At 41.3% G+C, this 19,665-nt stretch overlaps 1 long non-coding RNA gene across 1 annotated transcript; it reads left to right on the top strand.

Moving 5' to 3' along the window:
* The first annotated feature begins 1,299 nt into the window (after window positions 1-1,299).
* LOC309966560 lies at window positions 1,300-18,000 on the top strand. The gene is made up of 5 exons (XR_014326463.1): window positions 1,300-1,387; window positions 14,492-14,596; window positions 14,797-14,950; window positions 16,037-16,076; window positions 17,891-18,000. It is a non-coding gene; the product is annotated as an uncharacterized lncRNA (long non-coding RNA).
* Window positions 18,001-19,665: the final 1,665 nt, after the last annotated feature.

Consider the following 19,665-nt stretch of genomic DNA (forward strand, 5'->3'; position numbering starts at 1 on the left):
AAGCTTCAGCCCAAAGGAGTCTCTTACGCTTATGCCAGTAACGCTCAGCCTCCGGCAATCCATCAGAATTACACTTAGGTGTTCTGCCAGTTTATGGCTGCAGGTAACGATCTCAGCTGTGACTCTTTGTATCCACAGATTTGGAGGAGGGGGCGTTTTCTCTGCCACTTCAGTTCTCTAATGGGGCCAGTAAAAATCTTTGACTTTTCAGTATGTCCAGCTTTTTCTGGTTATAAGGACAAAAGTGACGACTTCCAAGCCCTTTACATATTTGATCTGAGGCTGGAAGTCTTTCACACTATATTTTCATTGTTGTTTACTTGAGTTCATTGAAGGAAGAGACTGCAAGTTCAGGATCTAGGATGCTGACTGGAGAGAAAGTAAGATTCAAAAATAATTGGGTAAATAAATGCTCCTTTGAAGGGGCTAAAGCCATCAGCATTTTAAAGATGGGAAAACTAGAGTTCAGATATTAAACAATTTAGCTTAACAATCAGTAGGGACCATATCCTGGGACCTTTGATCCAAATTTTATATTCTTTTTTTCTTTTTTTTTTTTTCTGGTATGCAGGCCTCTCACTGCCGTGGCCCCTCCCGTTGCAGAGCACTGGCTCCGGACGCGCAGGCTCAGCGGCCATGGCTCACGGGCCCAGCCGCTCCGCGGCATGCGGGATCTTCCCGGACTGGGGCACGAACCCGCGTCCCCTGCATCGGCAGGCGGACTCTCAACCACTGCGCCACCAGGGAAGCCCCAAATTTTATATTCTTGCTGTAAGCAACCTTTGTAATTTAATGTTATACTGCATTTACTCAGTGCTGTATAAATTAAAGGGAGGGGAAAATGGTATGTGCTGAAGTAATGACTAAATTTATAGAAGTTATTTATAGAATATATTGAACTAGATTCCAAAGGAGGCTAGACTTTACTTGATTGATGGGAGAGAGGGCTCCAGGTGTTTTCTAGGGAACAGAGTAAGAAAAATGAGCATTGCTTGATGGGAATAAGCCACCACATGAAATGAAGCTGGAGAGTAAAGTGGGGCTAACCGTCTCATTTGAAAATTAAAAATAATTCCGTCTTGTGTTTCACAATCTGGACAAGTAGTTCTTGGTTTCATGTCAGAGTGACCAGGTGGTTAACTCTTCCACGGCATTTAAGATTGATAGTGTTAGCGGGTGTTTCCTCCAGTGACTTGCCTCTCCTCCTGCACCATGAGGTCCTAAAAATCAGAAAACAAGACTTATGCATGTTGTTCTCTAATGCAGCACCCAGACAGTGCCTTTTGGAGGGGGCACATAGGAAGGCTGTGTGGAAAGAACGGATGCCTTGCCAGGGTGGCGAGTACTGTGTCTGCCTGAAGGTTTGTGCATCGGTACCCGGAAGCAGGTAAGAATGAGCTGACGTTCCCATGTGGATGGAAAGGATGGGCTAAAGAGGGGCAATGCGAATCAAGAGAGGCTTGAGGCACCAAAACAGTTTCAGAAATTAATGACCCAAGTCACCTGAGCAACATGGTGATATAAGTCACCTGAGCAACATGGTGTCATAGCTGGAGTTGTCAGGAGTTTATGGAGATTAAATCTGCCTCAATAGAAGAAAGGGAGACTAGGGATGGCTGAGGCTGAGGAATGAGGTTGATAGTGTGGAATATTATGGAATAAAAACGTGTCCTGTACAAAGGGTCTCTTACAGCCATCTTAGAGATGCTTAAGTAGGCAGCCAGGGGCTCATGACCAAGGTAATAAGGAATAACCCTGAGCTTGCAAAATAAAGGCTAAAACAGGAATGGTGGGCTGGAAAAAGACAAGAAGAGGATTGTGGAAATCAGGGTGAAGGCAAAACAGTGCAGCCAAGCTGGCCCGCATGGCATTCCAGAGCCAGGGACTTGGTAATATCTCCTTAATCCCCCTCTGCAGTGTCTCTGATCCTTTGGGAGCATCTCTCTGCCTAATTATGCAGCCATGTAACTGTCAGGTAAGAAAGAAAATTAACCCTGTTTAGGCAAGCGTCTGGCAGATGGAGGAGAGATTCATTACTCCCAGAAATGCATCTTGCTTCTGTCAACCTAAAGAAAGTGAAATGTTTTCTCCTGGAAATGTAATCATGGAGGTTATTCCATCACACTTTTAAACTTCTACTTTCTCCCGAAAGAACTTTTTTCTCCTACTTGGAGATGTTGCAGAATCCATTATTTGATACGATGCCGGTTGTTATAAGTAACATTTCTTCCTGCACTAACTAGATAGAAATGCTCAATTTAATATATTGGATTTGGGGAAACCATTTTCCCATCTTCTCCAATTAATTGCACATTATAACATGTTAATTACAAGTGTAAATATAATGTCAAGGGGATTCAGGGAAAATATGCAATGACTTTCAAAAGGAAATTCAGAATCTATTTGTGGTTGGGTTTTTGGTGTGGATGTGTGTAGTTTCTGTGATGTCTCTTTTCCAAGGTCAGAGCTTCTCCGAGCTGCCTGCTGTAGGTGTATAATAAAGATGTAGGTAAGGAACAGAGCGCTGCAAACGGTAGATATGGGTTTTAGCCTAATATCCGTCTCTTTGATACACAGCCAACTGGAGGAAATAGCAGGGTATCTGTTTTCGTATTTTTTTCGTACACTCTACATACATTGTGATTGTGTTTATATGTCATCAGGGTACCACAAATTCCTTAAGCTATTTTCAAGTATTTGGAGATTTGCCTGTTGATGCTAGAGCTGCAGCAGCCTAATATTCTTCGTTTTTAAAAAATTGAAGTACAGTTGATTTACAAGGTTGTGTTAGCTTCAGGTGTGCAGCAAAGTGATTCAGTTATGTGTGTATGCGTGTGCATCTGTATATACATATTCTTTTTCATATTCTCTTCCATTATAGGTTATTATAAGATATTGAACATAGTTCCCTGTGCTATACAGTAGGTCTTTGTTGTTTATCTATTTTATATACAGTAGTATGTATCTGTTAATCCCAAACTCCTAATTTATCCCACCCCCTCCTTTCCCCTTTGGGAACCATAAGTTTGTTTTCTATCTGTGAGTCTATTTTTGTTTTATAAATAAGTTCATTTGTATTATTTTTTAGACTCCACCTATAAGTGATATCATATATTTGTCTTTCTCTGACTTCACTTAGTATGATAATCTCTAGGTTCATCCATGTTGCTGAAAACGGCAAGATTTCATTCTTTTTTATGTCTGAGTAATATTCCACTGTATCTATGTACCACATCTTCTTTATCCACTCATCTGTTGATGGGCATTTAGGTTGTTTCCATGTCTTGACTATTGTCAATAGTGCTGCTATGTACATTGGGGTGCATGTATCTTTTTTTTTTTAAACATCTTTATTGGGGTATAATTGCTTTACAATGGTGTGTTAGTTTCTGCTTTATAACAAAGTAAATCAGTCATGCATAAACATATGTTCCCATATGTCTTCCCTCTTGCGTCTCCCTCCCTCCCACCCTCCCTATCCCACCCCTCCAGGCTGTCACAAAGCACCGAGCCAATATCCCTGTGCCATGCGGCTGCTTCCCACTAGCTATCTACCTTACTACGTTTGTTAGTGTGTATATGTCCATGACTCTCTCTCGCCCTGTCACAGCTCACCCTTCCCCCTCCCCATAACCTCAAGTCCATTTTCTAGGAGGTCTGCATCTTTATTCCTGCCTTACCCCTAGGTTCTTCATGACATTTTTTTTTCTTAAATTCCATATATATGTGTTAGCATACGGTATTTGTCTTTTTCTTTCTGACTTACTTCACTCTGTATGACAGACTCTAGGTCTATCCAGCTCATTACAAATAGCTCAATTTCGTTTCTTTTTATGGCTGAGTAATATTCCATTGTATATATGAGCCACATCTTCTTTATCCATTCATCCGATGATGGGCACTTAGGTTGTTTCCATCTCCGGGCTATTGTAAATAGAGCTGCAATGAACATTTTGGTACATGACTCTTTTTGAATTTCGGTTTTCTCAGGGTATCTGTCCAGTAGTGGGATTGCTGGGTCATATGGTAGTTCTATTTGTAGTTTTTTAAGGAACCTCCATACTGTTCTCCATAGTGGCTGAACCAATTCACATTCCCACCAGCAGTGCAAGAGTGTTCCCTTTTCTCCACACCCTCTCCAGCATTTATTGTTTCTAGATTTTTTGATGATGGCCATTCTGACTGGTGTGAGATGATATCTCATTGTAGTTTTGATTTGCATTTCTCTAATGATTAATGATGTTGAGCATTCTATCATGTGTTTGTTAGCAGTCTGTATATCTTCTTTGGAGAAATGTCTATTTAGGTCTTCTGCCCATTTTTGGATTGGGTTGTTTGTTTTTTTGTTATTGAGCTGCATGAGCTGCTTGTAAATTTTGGAGATTAATCCTTTGTCGGTTGCTTCATTTGCAAATATTTTCTCCCATTCTGAGGGTTGTCTTTTGGTCTTGTTTATGGTTTCCTTTGCTGTGCAAAAGCTTTGAAGTTTCATTAGGTCCCATTTGTTTATTTTTGTTTTAATTTCCATTACTCTAGGAGGTGGGTCAGAAAGGATCTTGCTGTGATTTATGTCACAGAGTGTTCTGCCTATGTTTTCCTCTAAGAGTTTGATAGTTTCTGGCCTTACATTTAGGTCTTTAATCCATTTTGAGCTTATTTTTGTGTATGGTGTTAGGGAGTGATCTAATCTCATACTTTTACATGTACCTGTCCAGTTTTCCCAGCACCACTTATTGAAGAGGCTGTCCTTTCTCCACTGTACATTCCTGCCACCTTTATCAAAGATAAGGTGTCCATATGTGCGTGGGTTTATCTCTGGGCTTTCTATCCTGTTCCATTGATCTATCTTTCTGTTTTTGTGCCAGTACCATACCGTCTTGATAACCGTAGCTTTGTAGTATAGTCTGAAGTCAGGGAGCCTGATTCCTCCAGTTCCTTTTTTCGTTCTCAAGATTGCTTTGGCTATTCGGGGTCTTTTGTGTTTCCATACAAATCGCAAAAATTTTTGTTCTAGTTCTGTGAAAAATGCCAGTGGTAGTTTGATAGGGATTGCATTGAATCTATAGATTGCTTTGGGTAGTAGAGTCATTTTCACAATGTTGATTCTTTCAATCCGAGACCATGGTATATCTCTCCATCTATTTGTATCATCTTTAATTTCTTTCATCAGTGTCTTATAATTTTCTGCATACAGGTCTTTTGTCTCCTTCGGTAGGTTTATTCCTAGATATTTTATTCTTTTTGTTGCAATGGTAAATGGGAGTGTTTTCTTGATTTCACTTTCAGATTTTTCATCATTAGTATATAGGAATGCCAGAGATTTCTGTGCATTAATTTTGTATCCTGCCACTTTACCAAATTCATTGATTAGCTCTAGTAGTTTTCTGGTAGCATCTTTAGGATTCTCTATGTATAGGATCATGTCATCTGCAAACAGTGACAGCTTTACTTCTTCTTTTCCGATTTGGATTCCTTTTATTTCCTTTTCTTCTCTGATTGCTGTGGCTAAAACTTCCAAAACTATGTTGAATAAGAGTGGTGAGAGTGGGCAACCTTGTCTTGTTCCTGATCTTAGTGGAAATGCTTTCAGTTTTTCACCATTGAGAATGATGTTTGCTGTGGGCTTGTCATATATGGCCTTTATTATGTTGAGGAAAGTTCCCTCTATGCCTACTTTCTGCAGGGTTTTTATCATAAATGGGTGTTGAATTTTGTCAAAAGCTTTCTCTGCATCTATTGAGATGATCATATGGTTTTTATTCTTCAATTTGTTAATATGGTTTATCACATTGATAGATTTGCGTATATTGAAGAATCCTTGCATTCCTGGAATAAACCCCATTTGATCATGGTGTATGATCCTTTTAATGTGCTGTTGGATTCTGTTTGCTAGTCTTTTGTTGAGGATTTTTACATCTATGTTCATCAGTGATATTGGTCTGTAGTTTTCTTTCTTTGTGACATCCTTGTCTGGTTTTGGTATCAAGGTGATGGTGGCCTCATAGAAGGAATTTGGGAGTGTTCTTCGCTCTGCTATATTTTGGAAGAGTTTGAGAAGGATAGGTGTTAGCTCTTCTCTAAATGTTTGATAGAATTCGCCTGTGAAGCCATCTGGTCCTGGGCTTTTGTTTGTTGGAAGATTTTTAATCACAGTTTCAATTTCAGTGCTTGTGATTGGTCTGTTCATATTTTCTATTTCTTCCTGATTCAGTCTTGGCAGGTTGTGCATTTCTAAGAATTTGTCCATTTCTTCCAGATTGTCCATTTTATTGGCATAGAGTTGCTTGTAGTAATCTCTCATGATCTTCTTTATTTCTGTAGTGTCAGTTGTTACCTCTCCTTTTTCATTTCTAATTCTATTGATTTGAGTCTTCTCCCATTTTTTCTTGATGAGTCTGGCTAGTGGTTTATCTATTTTGTTTATCTTCTCAAAGAACCAGCTTTTAGTTTTATTGATCTTTGCTATTGTTTCCTTCATTTCTTTTTCATTTATTTCTGATCTGATTTTTATGATTTCTTTCCTTCTGCTAGCTTTGGGGTTTTTTTGTTCTTCTTTCTCTAATTGCTTGAGGTGCAAGGTTAGGTTGTTTATTCGAGATGTTTCCTGCTTCTTAAGGTGGGCTTGTATTGCTATAAACTTCCCCCTTAGAACTGCTTTTGCTGCATCCCATAGGTTTTGGGTCGTTGTGTCTCCATTGTCATTTGTTTCTAGGTATTTTTTGATTTCCTCTTTGATTTCTTCAGTGATCACTTCATTATTAAGTAGTGTATTGTTTAGCCTCCATGTGTTTGTATTTTTTACAGATCTTTTCCTGTAATTGATATCTAGTCTCATGGCATTGTGGTCAGAAAAGATACTTGATACAATTTCAATTTTCTTAAATTTACCAAGGTTTGATTTGTGACCCAAGATATGATCTATCCTGGAGAATGTTCCATGAGCACTTGAGAAAAATGTGTATTCTGTTGTTTTTGGATGGAGTGTCCTATAAATATCAATTAAGTCCATCTTGTTTAATGTCTCATTTAAAGCTTGTGTTTCCTTATTTATTTTCATTTTGGATGATCTGTCCATGGGTGAAAGTGGGGTGTTTAAGTCCCCTACTATGAATGTGTTACTGTCGATTTCCCCTTTTATGGCTGTTAGTATTTGCCTTATATATTGAGGTGCTCCTATGTTGGGTGCATAAATATTTACAATTGTTATATCTTCTTCTTGGATCGATCCCTTGATCATGATGTAGTGTCCTTCTTTGTCTCTTTTAATAGTCCTTATTTTAAAGTCTATTTTGTCTGATATGTCCAGCTTTCTTTTGGTTTCCATTTGCATGGAATATCTTTTTCCATACCCTTACTTTCAGTCTGTATGTGTCTCTAGGTCTGAAGTGGGTCTCTTGTAGACAGCATATATAAGGGTCTTGTTTTTGTATCCATTCAGCTAATCTATGTCTTTTGGTGGGAGCATTTAGTCCATTTACATTTAAGGTAATTATCGATATGTATGTTCCTATTCCCATTTTCTAAATTGTTTCGGGTTTGTTATTATAGGTCTTTTCCTTCTCTTGTGTTTCTTGCCTAGAGAAGATCCTTTAGCATTTGTTGTAAAGCTGGTTTGGTGGTGCTGAACTCTCTCAGCTTTTGCTTGTCTGTAAAGGTTTTAATTTCTCCATCAAATCTGAATGAGATCCTTGCTGGGTAGAGTAGTCTTGGCTGCATGTTTTTCTCCTTCATCACTTTCAGTATGTCCTGCCACTCCTTCTGGCTTGTAGGGTTTCTGCTGAGAGATCAGCTGTTAACCTTATGGGGATTCCCTTATGTGTTATTTGTTGTGTTTCCCTTGCTGCTTTTAATATGCTTTCTTTGTATTTAATTTTTGACAGTTTGATTAATATGTGTCCTGGCGTATTTCTCCTTGTATTTATCCTGTATGGGACTCTCTGTGCTTCCTGGACTTGATTAACTATTTCCTTTCCCATATTAGGGAAGTTTTCAACTATAATCTCTTCAAATATTTTCTCAGTCCCTTTCTTTTTCTCTTCTTCTTCTGGAACCCCTATAATTCGAACGTTAGTTCAGCATTTATTGTTTTCCCAGAGGTCTCTGAGACTCTCCTCAGTTCTTTTCATTCTTTTTTCTTTATTCTGCTCTGCAGTAGTTATTTCCACTATTTTATCTTCCAGGTCACTTATCTGTTCTTCTGCCTCAATTATTCTGCTATTGATCCCATCTAGAGTACTTTTAATTTCATTTATTGTGTTGTTCATCGTTGCTTGTTTCATCTTTATTCTTCTAGGTCCTTGTTAACTGTTTCTTGCATTTTGTCCATTCTATTTCCAAGATTTCGGATCATCCTTACTATCATTATTCTGAATTCTTTTTCAGGTAGACTGGCTATTTCCTCTTCATTTGTTAGGTCTGGTGCATTTTTATCTTGCTCCTTTATCTGCTGTGTGTTTTTCTGTCTTCTCATTTTGCTTATCTTACTGTGTTTGGGGTCTCCTTTTTGCAGACTGCAGGTTCGTAGTTCCCGCTGTTTTTGATGTCTGTCTCCAGTGGCTAAAGTTGGTTCAGTGGGTTGTGTAGGCTTCCTGGTGGAGGGGACTAGTGCCTGTGTTGTGGTGGATGAGGCTGGATCTTGTCTCTCTAGTGGGCAGGTTCACGTCTGGTGGTGTGTTTTGGGGTGTCTGTGGCCTTATTATGATTTTAGGCAGCCTCTCTGCTAATGGGTGGGGTTGTGTTCCTGTTTTGCTAGTTGTTTGGCATAGGTTGTCCAGCACTGTGGCTTGCTGGTCGTTGAGTGAAGCTGGGTGCTGGTGTTAAGATGGAGGTCTCTGGGAGATTTTCGCCGTTTGATATTATGTGGAGCTGGGAGGTCTCTTGTTGACCAGTGTCCTGAAGTTGGCTCTCCTACCTCAGAGGTAGAGCCCTGACTCCTGGCTGGAGCACCAAGAGCCTTTCATCCACACGGCTCAGAATAAAAGGGAGAAAAAGTAGAGGGAATTAGTAGAAGTATGAGGAAAGAAAGAAGGAAAGGAGGGAAGGAAGGAAGAAAGAAAGAAAGAAAGAAGCAAAGAAGGAAAGAAGGCAAGAAGGAACGAAAGGAGGGAGGGAGGGAGGGAGGAAGGAAGGAAGGAGGGAAAGAAGGAAAAAAGACAGAAAGAAAAAGATACAGTAAAAATAAAATAAGGTATAATAAAGTTATTGAATTAAAAAATTCTCATTTAGGAAAAAAAAAAGGGACGGATAGAACCTTAGGACAAATGTTGGAAGCAAAGCTATACAGACAAAATCTTACACAGAAGCATACACATACACCCTCACTAAAAGAGGTAAAGGGGGAAAAATCCTAAATCTTGCTGTCAGAGACCACCTCCTCAATTTGGGATGATTCGTTGTCTAAAGGAGGGAAGGAAGGAAGGAAAGAAAGAAAGAAAGAACGAAGGTAAAGTATAATAACGTTATTAAAATTAAAATTGATTATTAAGAAAAAAATTAAAAAAAAAAAACCATGGACGGATAGAACCCTAGGACAAATGGTGGAAGCAAGACTATACAGACAAGATCTCACACAGAAGCATACACATACACATTCACAAAAAGAGGAAAAGGGAAAAAATCATAGATCTTGCTCCTAAAGTCCACTTCCTTAATTTGGGATGATTGGTTGTCTATTCATGTATTCCACAGATGCAGGTTCATCAAGTTGACTGTGGAGCTTAATCCGCTGCCCCTGAGGCTGCTGGGAGAGATTTCCCTTCTCTTCTTTGTTCGCACAGCTCCCGGGGCTCAGCTTTGGATCTGGCCCCGCCTCTGCGTGTAGGTCGCTGGAGGGCGTCTGTTTTTTGCTCAGACAGGACGGGGTTAAAGGAGCCGCTGATTCGGGGGCTCTGGCGCACTCAGGCCGGCGGGGAGGGAGGGGCATGGCGTGCGGGGCGGGCCTGCGGCGGCAGAGGCCGGCGTGACGTTGCGCCGGCGCGACGTTGCAGCAGCCTGAGGCGCGTCGTGCGTTCTCCCGGGGAAGTTGTCCCTGGATCCCGGGACCCTGGCAGTGGCGGGCTGCACAGGCTCCCGGAAGGGGGGTGTGGAGAGTGACCTGTGCTCGCACACAGGCTTCTTGGTGGCGGCAGCAGCAGCCTTAGCGTCTCCCACCCGTCTCTGGGGTCCGCGCTGTTAGCCGCGGCTCGCGCCCGTCTCTGGAGCTCCTTTAAGCAGCGCTCGTAATCCCTTCTCCTTGCGCACCAGGAAACAAAGAGGTAAGAAAAAGTCTCTTGCCTCTTCGGCAGGTGCAGACTTTTCCCCGGACTCCCTCCCGGGTAGCCGTGGTGCACTAACCCCTTCAGGCTGTGTTCACGCCGCCACCCCCAGTCCTCTCCCTGCGCTCCGTCCGAAACCGAAACCCGAGCCTCAGAGCCTCAGTTCGCAGCCCCGCCCGCCCCGGCGGGGGAGCAGACAAGCCTCTCGGGCTGGTGAGTGCCGGTCGGCACCGATCCTCTGTGCGGGAATCTCCCCGCTTTGCCCTCCGCACCCGTTGCTGTGCAGTCCTCCGCGGCCGCGAAGCTCCCCCCTCCGCCACCCGCAGTCTCCGCCCGCGAAGGGGCTTCCTAGTGTGTGGAAACTTTTCCTCCTTCACAGCTCCCTCCCACTGGTGCAGGTGCCGTCCCTATTCTTTTGTCTCTGTTTTTCCTTTTTTCTTTTGCCCTACCCAGGGACGTGGGGAGTGTGTTACCTTTTGGGAGGTCTGAGGTCTTCTGCCAGCCTTCAGTAGGTGTTCTGTAGGAGTTGTTCCACGTGTAGATGTATTTCTGGTGTATCCGTCGGGAGGAAGGTGATCTCCGCGTCTTACTCTTCCGCCATCTTCAAGGTCCCCCCGCATGTATCTTTTTGAATTAGAGATTTTGTCTTTTCCGAAGTAATATTCTTATTTCCATTATCGCTGAATTTCAGTCTTCCCCTCAGGATGCACATGGAAAGGCTCTGAGCTGGAAAAACTGTAAGGCCAGAGGCAGAAGATGACATTTATGGGCAACTCTGTCTTGGTCATAACTCTATTCCTCCACCATTACTTGGTGTCAGACATTCAGCCAAACACTAATAGAGATGAAAGAGCTGTTTCCTTTAATAGTCCATTAAGCAAATGCTTATCAAGCTCCTACCATGCTGGACAGTGTGGTAGCCCTGGTGCAGAAAAAGAAACACACAGATGGACCCTCACCAATGAGGGTAAGAACAATGGGCTTGAGGCACATACAGCCTCCCCTCAGGGATGGAGTCCTGTGCCCAGGGCGCCCACAGAGGAAGTGGGCTGGAGCACTGCCAGTGGAGGAAGCAGGGCTGGAGCATTTTCTAGTAACAGATAACACAATTGGCCAGACCACGGTGAAGCCAAGAGCACACCAGTCTGAGAATGGGATCTTCTCTGGCTGCCACTGAATAGCAGTGTGATTGGGGGCCGCTGACTCAAATCACCTGCAGGCCCAGTGTCCTCATTCATTGAATGAAGGGATTTAGAGGAAACTTCCCCACTCCTGGGCATATATCAGGAGAAAACCATAATTCAAAAAGATACATGCACCCCATTGTTCACTGCAGCACCATTTACAATAGCCAGGACACGGACACAACTTAATGTCCATTGACAGATGAATGGATAGAGAAGATGTGGTACGTATATACAATGGAATATTACTCAGCCATAAAAAAGAATGAAATAATGCCATTTGCAGCAACATGGATGGACCTAAAAATCATCATACTAAGTGAAGTAAGTCAGACAGAGAAGGACAAATATATGATATCACTTATATGTAGAATCTAATTTTAAAAAATGATACAAATGAACTTATTTACAAAACGGAAACAGACTCACAGATATCAAAAACAAACTTATGGGTACCAAAGGGGAAACTTGGGGGGGAGGGATAAATCAGGAGCTTGGGATTAACATACACACTCTACTATATTATAAGATAGATAACCAACAAGGACCTATTGTATAGCACAGGGAACTCTACTCAATACTCTGTAAAAACCTATATGAGAAAATAATCTGAAAAAGAATGAATATATGTATATGTATAACTGAATCACTTTGCTGTACATCTGAAACTAACAGAACATTGTAAATCAACTATACTCCAATAAAATTAAAAAAAATAAAATCAAGGAAGTTTAAAAAAAATAGTTGATACAAACAAGCAATACTCACTCCAGGTTTCCGTATATAAAGTTACAGTACATGTATGTGTACATGTACATGTATGTGTACATGTATGTGAAATGAAAATCAGTAAAAATGAAAAAAGGAAACTTCAGTCTATGTGGTATAGACTGTGTATATGCACATATATATGTGTATACGTATATATGTCTGTAATTATTGTAAATAAGAAAACAAAGCATAGAGTTGACATTTCTCATCTCTCGTTCCGGGTCTGTTGCTTTTCCTTCTTAGTTTCTGGCTATTTTTCTGCTTGTTCTCTGTTGACATTCACCTGTCATAACACACTGTAGCTCACCTCTGCCTCAAGCTAGCCCTTCTTTGAAATCTCTGCTTCTCCTGTTCCAGTTTTCCTTCCTTTGCCTGAACAGAGCATCAAGAAAGGAAGAAATCAAGAGGAGAAATGATATGTTTTGATCAGCAGTTTTCTCTAAATTACATTTGTTAAAGTCTGGCCATTTCACATTCTGTTTAATGTATTCCATCGAGGTCATTTTCAATCTTGAAGTTCCTTCCCATTTCTTTCATTTCAAAAGATGAGAGGTTAATGTCTTGTTTTTTAAAAATTAATAGCAACTCACTGGAACTACGATAAAGGCAAAACGGAGCTTTATTGTGAATGACGGACATGGGACTCTTTTGGGGAAAAATGTATGGAAGAACTAAGGCAATGACGTATTTTTTTAATCCCCCCTATTTATAATGGATTATCATTGCATAAAATTTACATACGGCCAACAAAGTATGGCAAGAGAATATATTGCTCAAACGCTCAGGTAACAACTTAAAATCCAGTTAATTCAGTGGTAAACATCGGAGGAATCAGTTGCAAAGGGTTTTCCTGGCAGGGGAGGCCGTAGTGGAAATAACGTTGGCTTAAGTATCAAGAGATCTGGTTTCTAACCTGGCATTTAACAAAATTGTGTGTCCTTGGGAAAGTTATTTCATTTCTCTGTGGGGAGTGAGGACAACACCTCCAGGCCCAGTTATCCATCACTGCAGAAAAAATCACCTGGAAGCTTCCATGCCAGCCTTCGGTTCTGAGTGAGTCTGCTGGTTCCGGGTGAGCCTCGAGCCTGCCCAGGTTCAAGGGGAGCAGAGGCAGGTTCTACCTCTTTTACAAGAGCATTTCAAACAGGAGATACTTTTTTGGCCATTTTTAGAAAAGACATGCTTTCCACCTAAGCTACCATTTTTAATGCTTAATCGTTGCCTTGGAATAGGGACTGTTTATTATCCATTTTAAAAATAATCAGCACCTACTCAAATCTTCTCTGTTTATAACTTCTTGTAGGCTTTCTTTTCTACATATATATTTAAATCATTTCTGTATTTTAAATTATTTGCCCACAGCTTTTTTTTAAAAAAAACATCTTTATTGGAGTATAATTGCTTTACAATGGTGGGTTAGTTTCTGCTTTATAACAAAGTGAATCAGTTATACATATACTTATATCCCCATATCTCTTCCCTCTTGTGTTTCCCTCCCTCCCACCCTCCCTATCCCGCCCCTCTAGGTGGTCACAAAGCACCGAGCTGATCTCCCTGTGCTATGCGGCTGCTTCCCACTAGCTAGCTATTTTACGTTTGGTAGTGTATATATGTCCATGCCACTCTCTCGCTTTGTCACAGCTTACCCTTCCCCCTCTCCGTATCCTCAAGTGCGTTCTCTAGTAGGTCTGCCTCTTTATTCCCATCTTGCCCCTAGGTTTGCCCGCAGCTTTATTGAGACATAATTGACACATAAGATTGGGTAAGTTTAAGGTGTATAGCGGGTCGATTTGGTACATTTACATATTGCAAAATGATTACCAGCATAGCATTAGCTAACACTTCCATCCCGTCACATAATTACCATTTCTTTTTTGTGTTGAAAACAGTTACCGTCTACTCGCTTAGAAATTTTCAATATATGCTACAATATTAACTATAATCACTGTGCTGTACATTAGATCCCCAGGACTTGTTACTCTTATAACTGGAAGTTTGTCTACATACATCTTTAATGTTTATTTAAAATCCATCTGAGACTGTATTACTAAGGATAGAGCTTTTAATATCTTAAGAGCTATAGGTTTGATAGATGTTACGCATATAAATGCAATATCTTTGCTTTTCAGTTGGCCTGCACAATTCTCTAAGGATTGTTGTGATTGAATTAAGCCCTAGGTAGTATCTATGGGCCAAATCCATGAGGATTTCTCTGGAGGGAAATTGTTTTATTTACTTGTTAGTGAGAAATATAAAATGACAAAAATTCCTTTTGGGCCTTAGAGAGAAGATATTGCAACCACAGAAAAAGATACCTGGTTGCTTGGCCTTTCACTGGAGTCCGAGTGAAGGACTGCCCTCTGAGGCAGCATTGACATCTAGGGAAAGGTATCACATCCTGAACTTACCGCCAAAACGGGGGAGGTTTTAGTTGATTCTGTTGTCAAGGTTCGCCTCCTCTATTGTGTTTTGCAATTGATTTTGTTAACTTCATGCGGGCCTTTCTACTAATAGGCAAAATGCTTTCTGGCCTATGAAATGTCCACCTGTCCTGATTCCTCTTCCTTGTAACTACCTCTCCCCGCCAGGCATTCACAGCACTCTGTGCTGAACTTGGACTGGACCTGGAAACCCAGACAACCCTTCCAAAGCCTTCCAAAGCCCTATCATCTTCCAGAACGCTTTACACACAGAAGATAAAAATGTAGTTCCGTATAACGCTGCAAGAAAACTTTTGCAAAGGTAAGGCATTATTCTCATTGTAAAATAATTCACTTTAGTGGGGGGGAAAAACCTCACCTTGACACTTCTTGAGATAGCAAGTTAGCTGACTGCTGAGTTTAGACTGCTTTAAGAGCATCACCTTAGCACGTGACTCTCATGAATATTTCCCCCTAATTAGATGAGAACTTATCTCTCTCATTTGGATCTTCGCCGAGTCACCCCTTTGTGTGGAGTTGCCAGCTCCCAGCAGGGCCCGTAAGGACAGCAGAGCTCGATTCTCTGACTCTATCCATGTCCCATCACCTCCAGCCTCCTTCACTTGGTGGCAGCCCATTGTTTCCGTCTCTGTCTTGAACACACCAGGTTTGTTTCCTCCTCAGACCCTTTGCACTTGCCATGGCCCTGCCCGAACTTGCCCTTCCTCCAGGCTTTGGTTAGTGACGCACTGTCATCATTCTGATTAGGATTGAATGCCACCCCTCCACGGGGCTTCCCTTGAGCCCCTGCTAACGTCTGCTCCCCACCCACTCAGACTCCATCTGACTCCCTCTCAAGTCCAAGCCATAACCCCAATGTCCTTTTTTTCACAGAACTTTCCCCTAAGTTCCTTATGTCTTGTTTACACCCAGGCCATCCCTGGGGACACTTGCTTTCCTCGTGTAATCATTAATTACTCTCAAGAGTGTTCTGGTTGAAATGCGAAACTATAACATTATCATAGTTATCACTTCTAGAAATGAGGTTTATTTATTTTTCCGTATCCTTCGTAGATGTCTCTTCACTAGAAAGTAGGCACAGGGACTTTGTGCCAGGTAATTATTTAGGCACTGGGGAGGCAACAGTGAATACAGATTATGAGAACTCATTCAGTATTTTTTGATGGAACCAGTTAAAGAAAACGAATGACAGGCTTTCATATAATGTGTTTGTGCACAGACACATAAACGAACTGAAGTGATGATTTTGTGTTCTTTTGTTTTTCTTTTAATTTTTATTTTATATTGGAGTCCAGTTGATTAACAACGTTGTGTTAGTTTCAGCTGTACAGCAAAGTGCTTCAGTTATACATGTATTTATTCTTTTTCAAATTCTTTTCCCATTTAGGTTATTACAAAGTATTTAGCAGAGCTCCCTGTGCTATACGGTAGGTCCTTGTTGGTTATCGTTTTTAAACATAGCCGTGTGTACATGTCAATCCCAAACTCCCAATCTATCCTTCCCCCTCCCCCTCCCCCCACATCACCCCGGGTAACCATAAGTTTATTTTCTGTGTCAGTGAGTCTGGTTTTTTTTGTTTTTTTGTAAATAAGTTCATTTTTATCTTAAGTGAAGATTTTGGATCAAGTTTTATTTCATAGTTATGTGGACGTATGCTCCAAAAAATATGTAAATAGGGAAAAACTCACATTCAGAGGAATGAGATTGCAAAGAAATTGTCAAAAAGTTCAAATTGAAAAAGAAACTTGTTTAGAAAGGTCGCTTCTGCTACATTGCATGAAACTTCCTAAAGAGGTCAGCGACTCCTCCATTAGTACCTGGGGTCTTCTCTGTATCTTTGTCAATTTTTTTCTTTTCAACACTGGCCTTAGAATATGACAAGTTATTCGAGATAATTTAGGCAATATTCTTGCAAGTAGCTATAATGCCCAGATTTGGGGGACGAGTTTATCGATCTGTAGACAGAACAACGATACTGGGGTCGCTGCTTGCCTTTGCACACGGAGCCATGGATGAATTAGGAACAGATTTTTCCTTTGAGAGGATAAACTGGGAGAAAAAAGCTGAGGTTGCGTTTCAACCTCCACTTGTCTCCTAGGCTTGACAGCTTCGGGCAGTACACAGTCTGCATCACTTCATGTGGAAACATGGGCGGTAGCAAAGACCATTTATTTCCAGTGTGTGTAAAACCGATGAAATCAAAATTTACCCAGAGAACTATTTAAATTGGCGTTTATTTCTTTCTGACCCCAAGGGTGATTTATTCCCATCCACACCCCAGACACGAACACAGCTTCAAATGGACACTTCAGCAGCTGGGATGTAGTGAGTTGCAGGAGATCCCACCTTACAAATCAGAATAGTTCAGAGAAGTGACAAAATCATATGCATGTTTAAAGGCAACCCAGGACTGGGAACACAGGGAAACCCCACTGAACTGAATTCCAGTAAGAGACAAGCCCTTCCTAGCAGAGACCATGGGTACTTTCATCCCTGCCGCATTTTTCTTTACTCAGTGTGTGTGGGATGTGGCACCCACCTGTCTTTTAAACGTCTGCCAACTACAGATTGGCCCTTGCCATCAGCCTCTACGAGGATTAAATCATGAACTGCTGCAGCCGCTGACCTTCCACACCCCCTGAAAGGAGCTCAGGGTGGAGAGCAGGAAGGAGGCCCTCTGTGCTCTGGGAAAACCCGGCAGAACAGGCCTTCAGATAGTTAGATATTCTCAGGAGATATTATGAGCCCAATTCTTGCATCTCCTTGTATCTAGAAAAGCACTAAAATCATTAACAGAGACATCTGCTCCTCGTGACGAGCAGCCACCTTCTGCCAAAATGCATGGTTTTCTTTTTTCATTTATTTTTTGCGGTACGCGGGCCTCTCACTGCTGTGGCCTCTCCCGGTGCGGAGCACAGGCTCCGGACACTCAGGCTCAGCGGCCAGGGCTCACGGGCCCAGCCGCTCTGCGGCGTGTGGGATCTTCCCGGACCGGGGCACGAACCCGTGTCCCCTGCATTGGCAGGCGGACTCTCAACCACTATGCCACCAGGGAGGCCCCCAAAATGCATGTTTGACTGCACGTTCCCCCTTCACTAAAAATCACATCTATACTGACCTCCCCCTGCCTCTTCAGGACAGTTTCTCAGAGCTCTCTGAGAGGCTGTCTCCCAGGCTACAGTCCTCATTTTGCCCCAAATAAAACTTAACTCAGAACTCTCACGTTGTGCATCTTTCTAGGCAACTCTTCATCAGCCGCGTGTGGGCTGAGAGGAAGGTTTGGAATTCTGAGGATTCCCAGGCTTGGAGTGAATCCACACCCACGTACCACATCCTTCTCACGGGGCCTTCACTGGGTGCATGGTAGCAGCACCAAGGCAGGTAAGCCCTCCCGATGTGCGCGGTACCTGGACCAAGTACGTGGCCGGGCCCTTCTGGAGGCTTGGGGATGAGCAGGATGGCCAAGGGAGCTTCCTAGGGCACAGGAGGCTCCTCCTGGATGCCAGGCAGAAGCAAATCAGAGCCTGCTCCTCTTGTAGAAGAACGGAGAGAGGTCTCCAAAGGCTCAGGAAGTGGCTGCTCACGTGTAAAGTCTGGAGCCTCAGGATCTCTCCAGTGCTCAGGTTTTAAGCCTTGTTGAAGGGACAGTCTTGACCCTGCCCTCAGAGTATGTGAAGCCAGGGGTGGCATGAGTCTAATTAAAGCTGCAACAAAGCCCAGACTCAGCCCAATTACAGATACGTTTGACTCAGCGTCCTACCATTTTCAGGGGCAAATACTACCTGTTTAATTCTCAATTATTCTTTTACGTGGGATGTGTACAGAGTGAAATTTTAAAAATTAAAGAGACAAGCAAAGAGGCAAGAAAATGTGATCCATTATCAAGAGAAAATTTTTGTCAGTAGACTCAGAGCCAAAGATATAGATTATGGAATTAGCAGACAGAGGCTATAAAATAACCGTAATAAATGTGTTAAAGTATATATTAGAAGAAGTGAACAATATACATAAGCAGATGAGGAATTTCATCAGAAATGAAAGCCATAAAAAAATGATGGAAATTCTAAGGTTGAAATAAGACATAGCAGTTTTATATTTGAATGCACTTAATAACAGAGCTTCGAAATATGTAAAACAAATACTGACTGACAGAAGTAATGAAGAAATATATAAATCCATAACCAGAGTTGGAGGTTTTAAACCCCTCTCAGTAATTAATAAGACAACTAGGCAAAAGTTATAAAGATGTGGGAGATTTGAACATAAGCTTCAACCAACTTAACCTAACATGAGTAGAACAGTGGGTACAAAAACAGATACATTCATGAACATTACCATATGCTGGGCCGTAAGATAAGTCTCAATTAGTTTTAAAGGCGCGACATCATAGAAAGTATATTCTCTGACCACACATTATTGTTGATTAGAAATCAACAATAATACAATCTCTAGAAAAACTCAAATGGAAAATTATGCAACAACAAGAAAATCCTATGCGTCAAAGAAGATATCACAACGGAAATTAAGAATATTTGGAGTTGAATGATAATGAAAACCCAACATAACAAAATTTATATTCAGCTAAAGCCGTGCTGAGAATGAAATTCATAGTTTTCCAATAAATTTATAAGGAAAGGAAATTTATAGTATTGATTTTTTTACTTTCCCCCATTTCCAACAAACGTCCATGTTTAGAAGCTAGGAAAAGAAGAGCATCTTAAGCTCAAAATTAATAGAAGAGAGAAAATAATTAAGAGCAGAAATCAATGAAATAAACACTAGACAAAAACCAACAAAATCAAAGTGGATATGTTAAAAAAGATTTACAAAATTAATAAACTCCATGTTAGATTAATCAATAAAACAGAAATAAAGCACAAGTAATCAATATGAGAAAATTTAAAAGGACCTACCAATAAATATAGACAAAATAAAGACAAAAATGAAATATTATGAAAATATGCCAATAAAGTCAACAATATAAGTGAAATAAACAAATTTGATTAAAATGAACG

The sequence above is a fragment of the Leucopleurus acutus genome (assembly GCF_964270905.1).
Source record: "Leucopleurus acutus genome assembly, chromosome: 9".
NCBI lineage: Eukaryota > Metazoa > Chordata > Mammalia > Artiodactyla > Delphinidae > Leucopleurus > Leucopleurus acutus.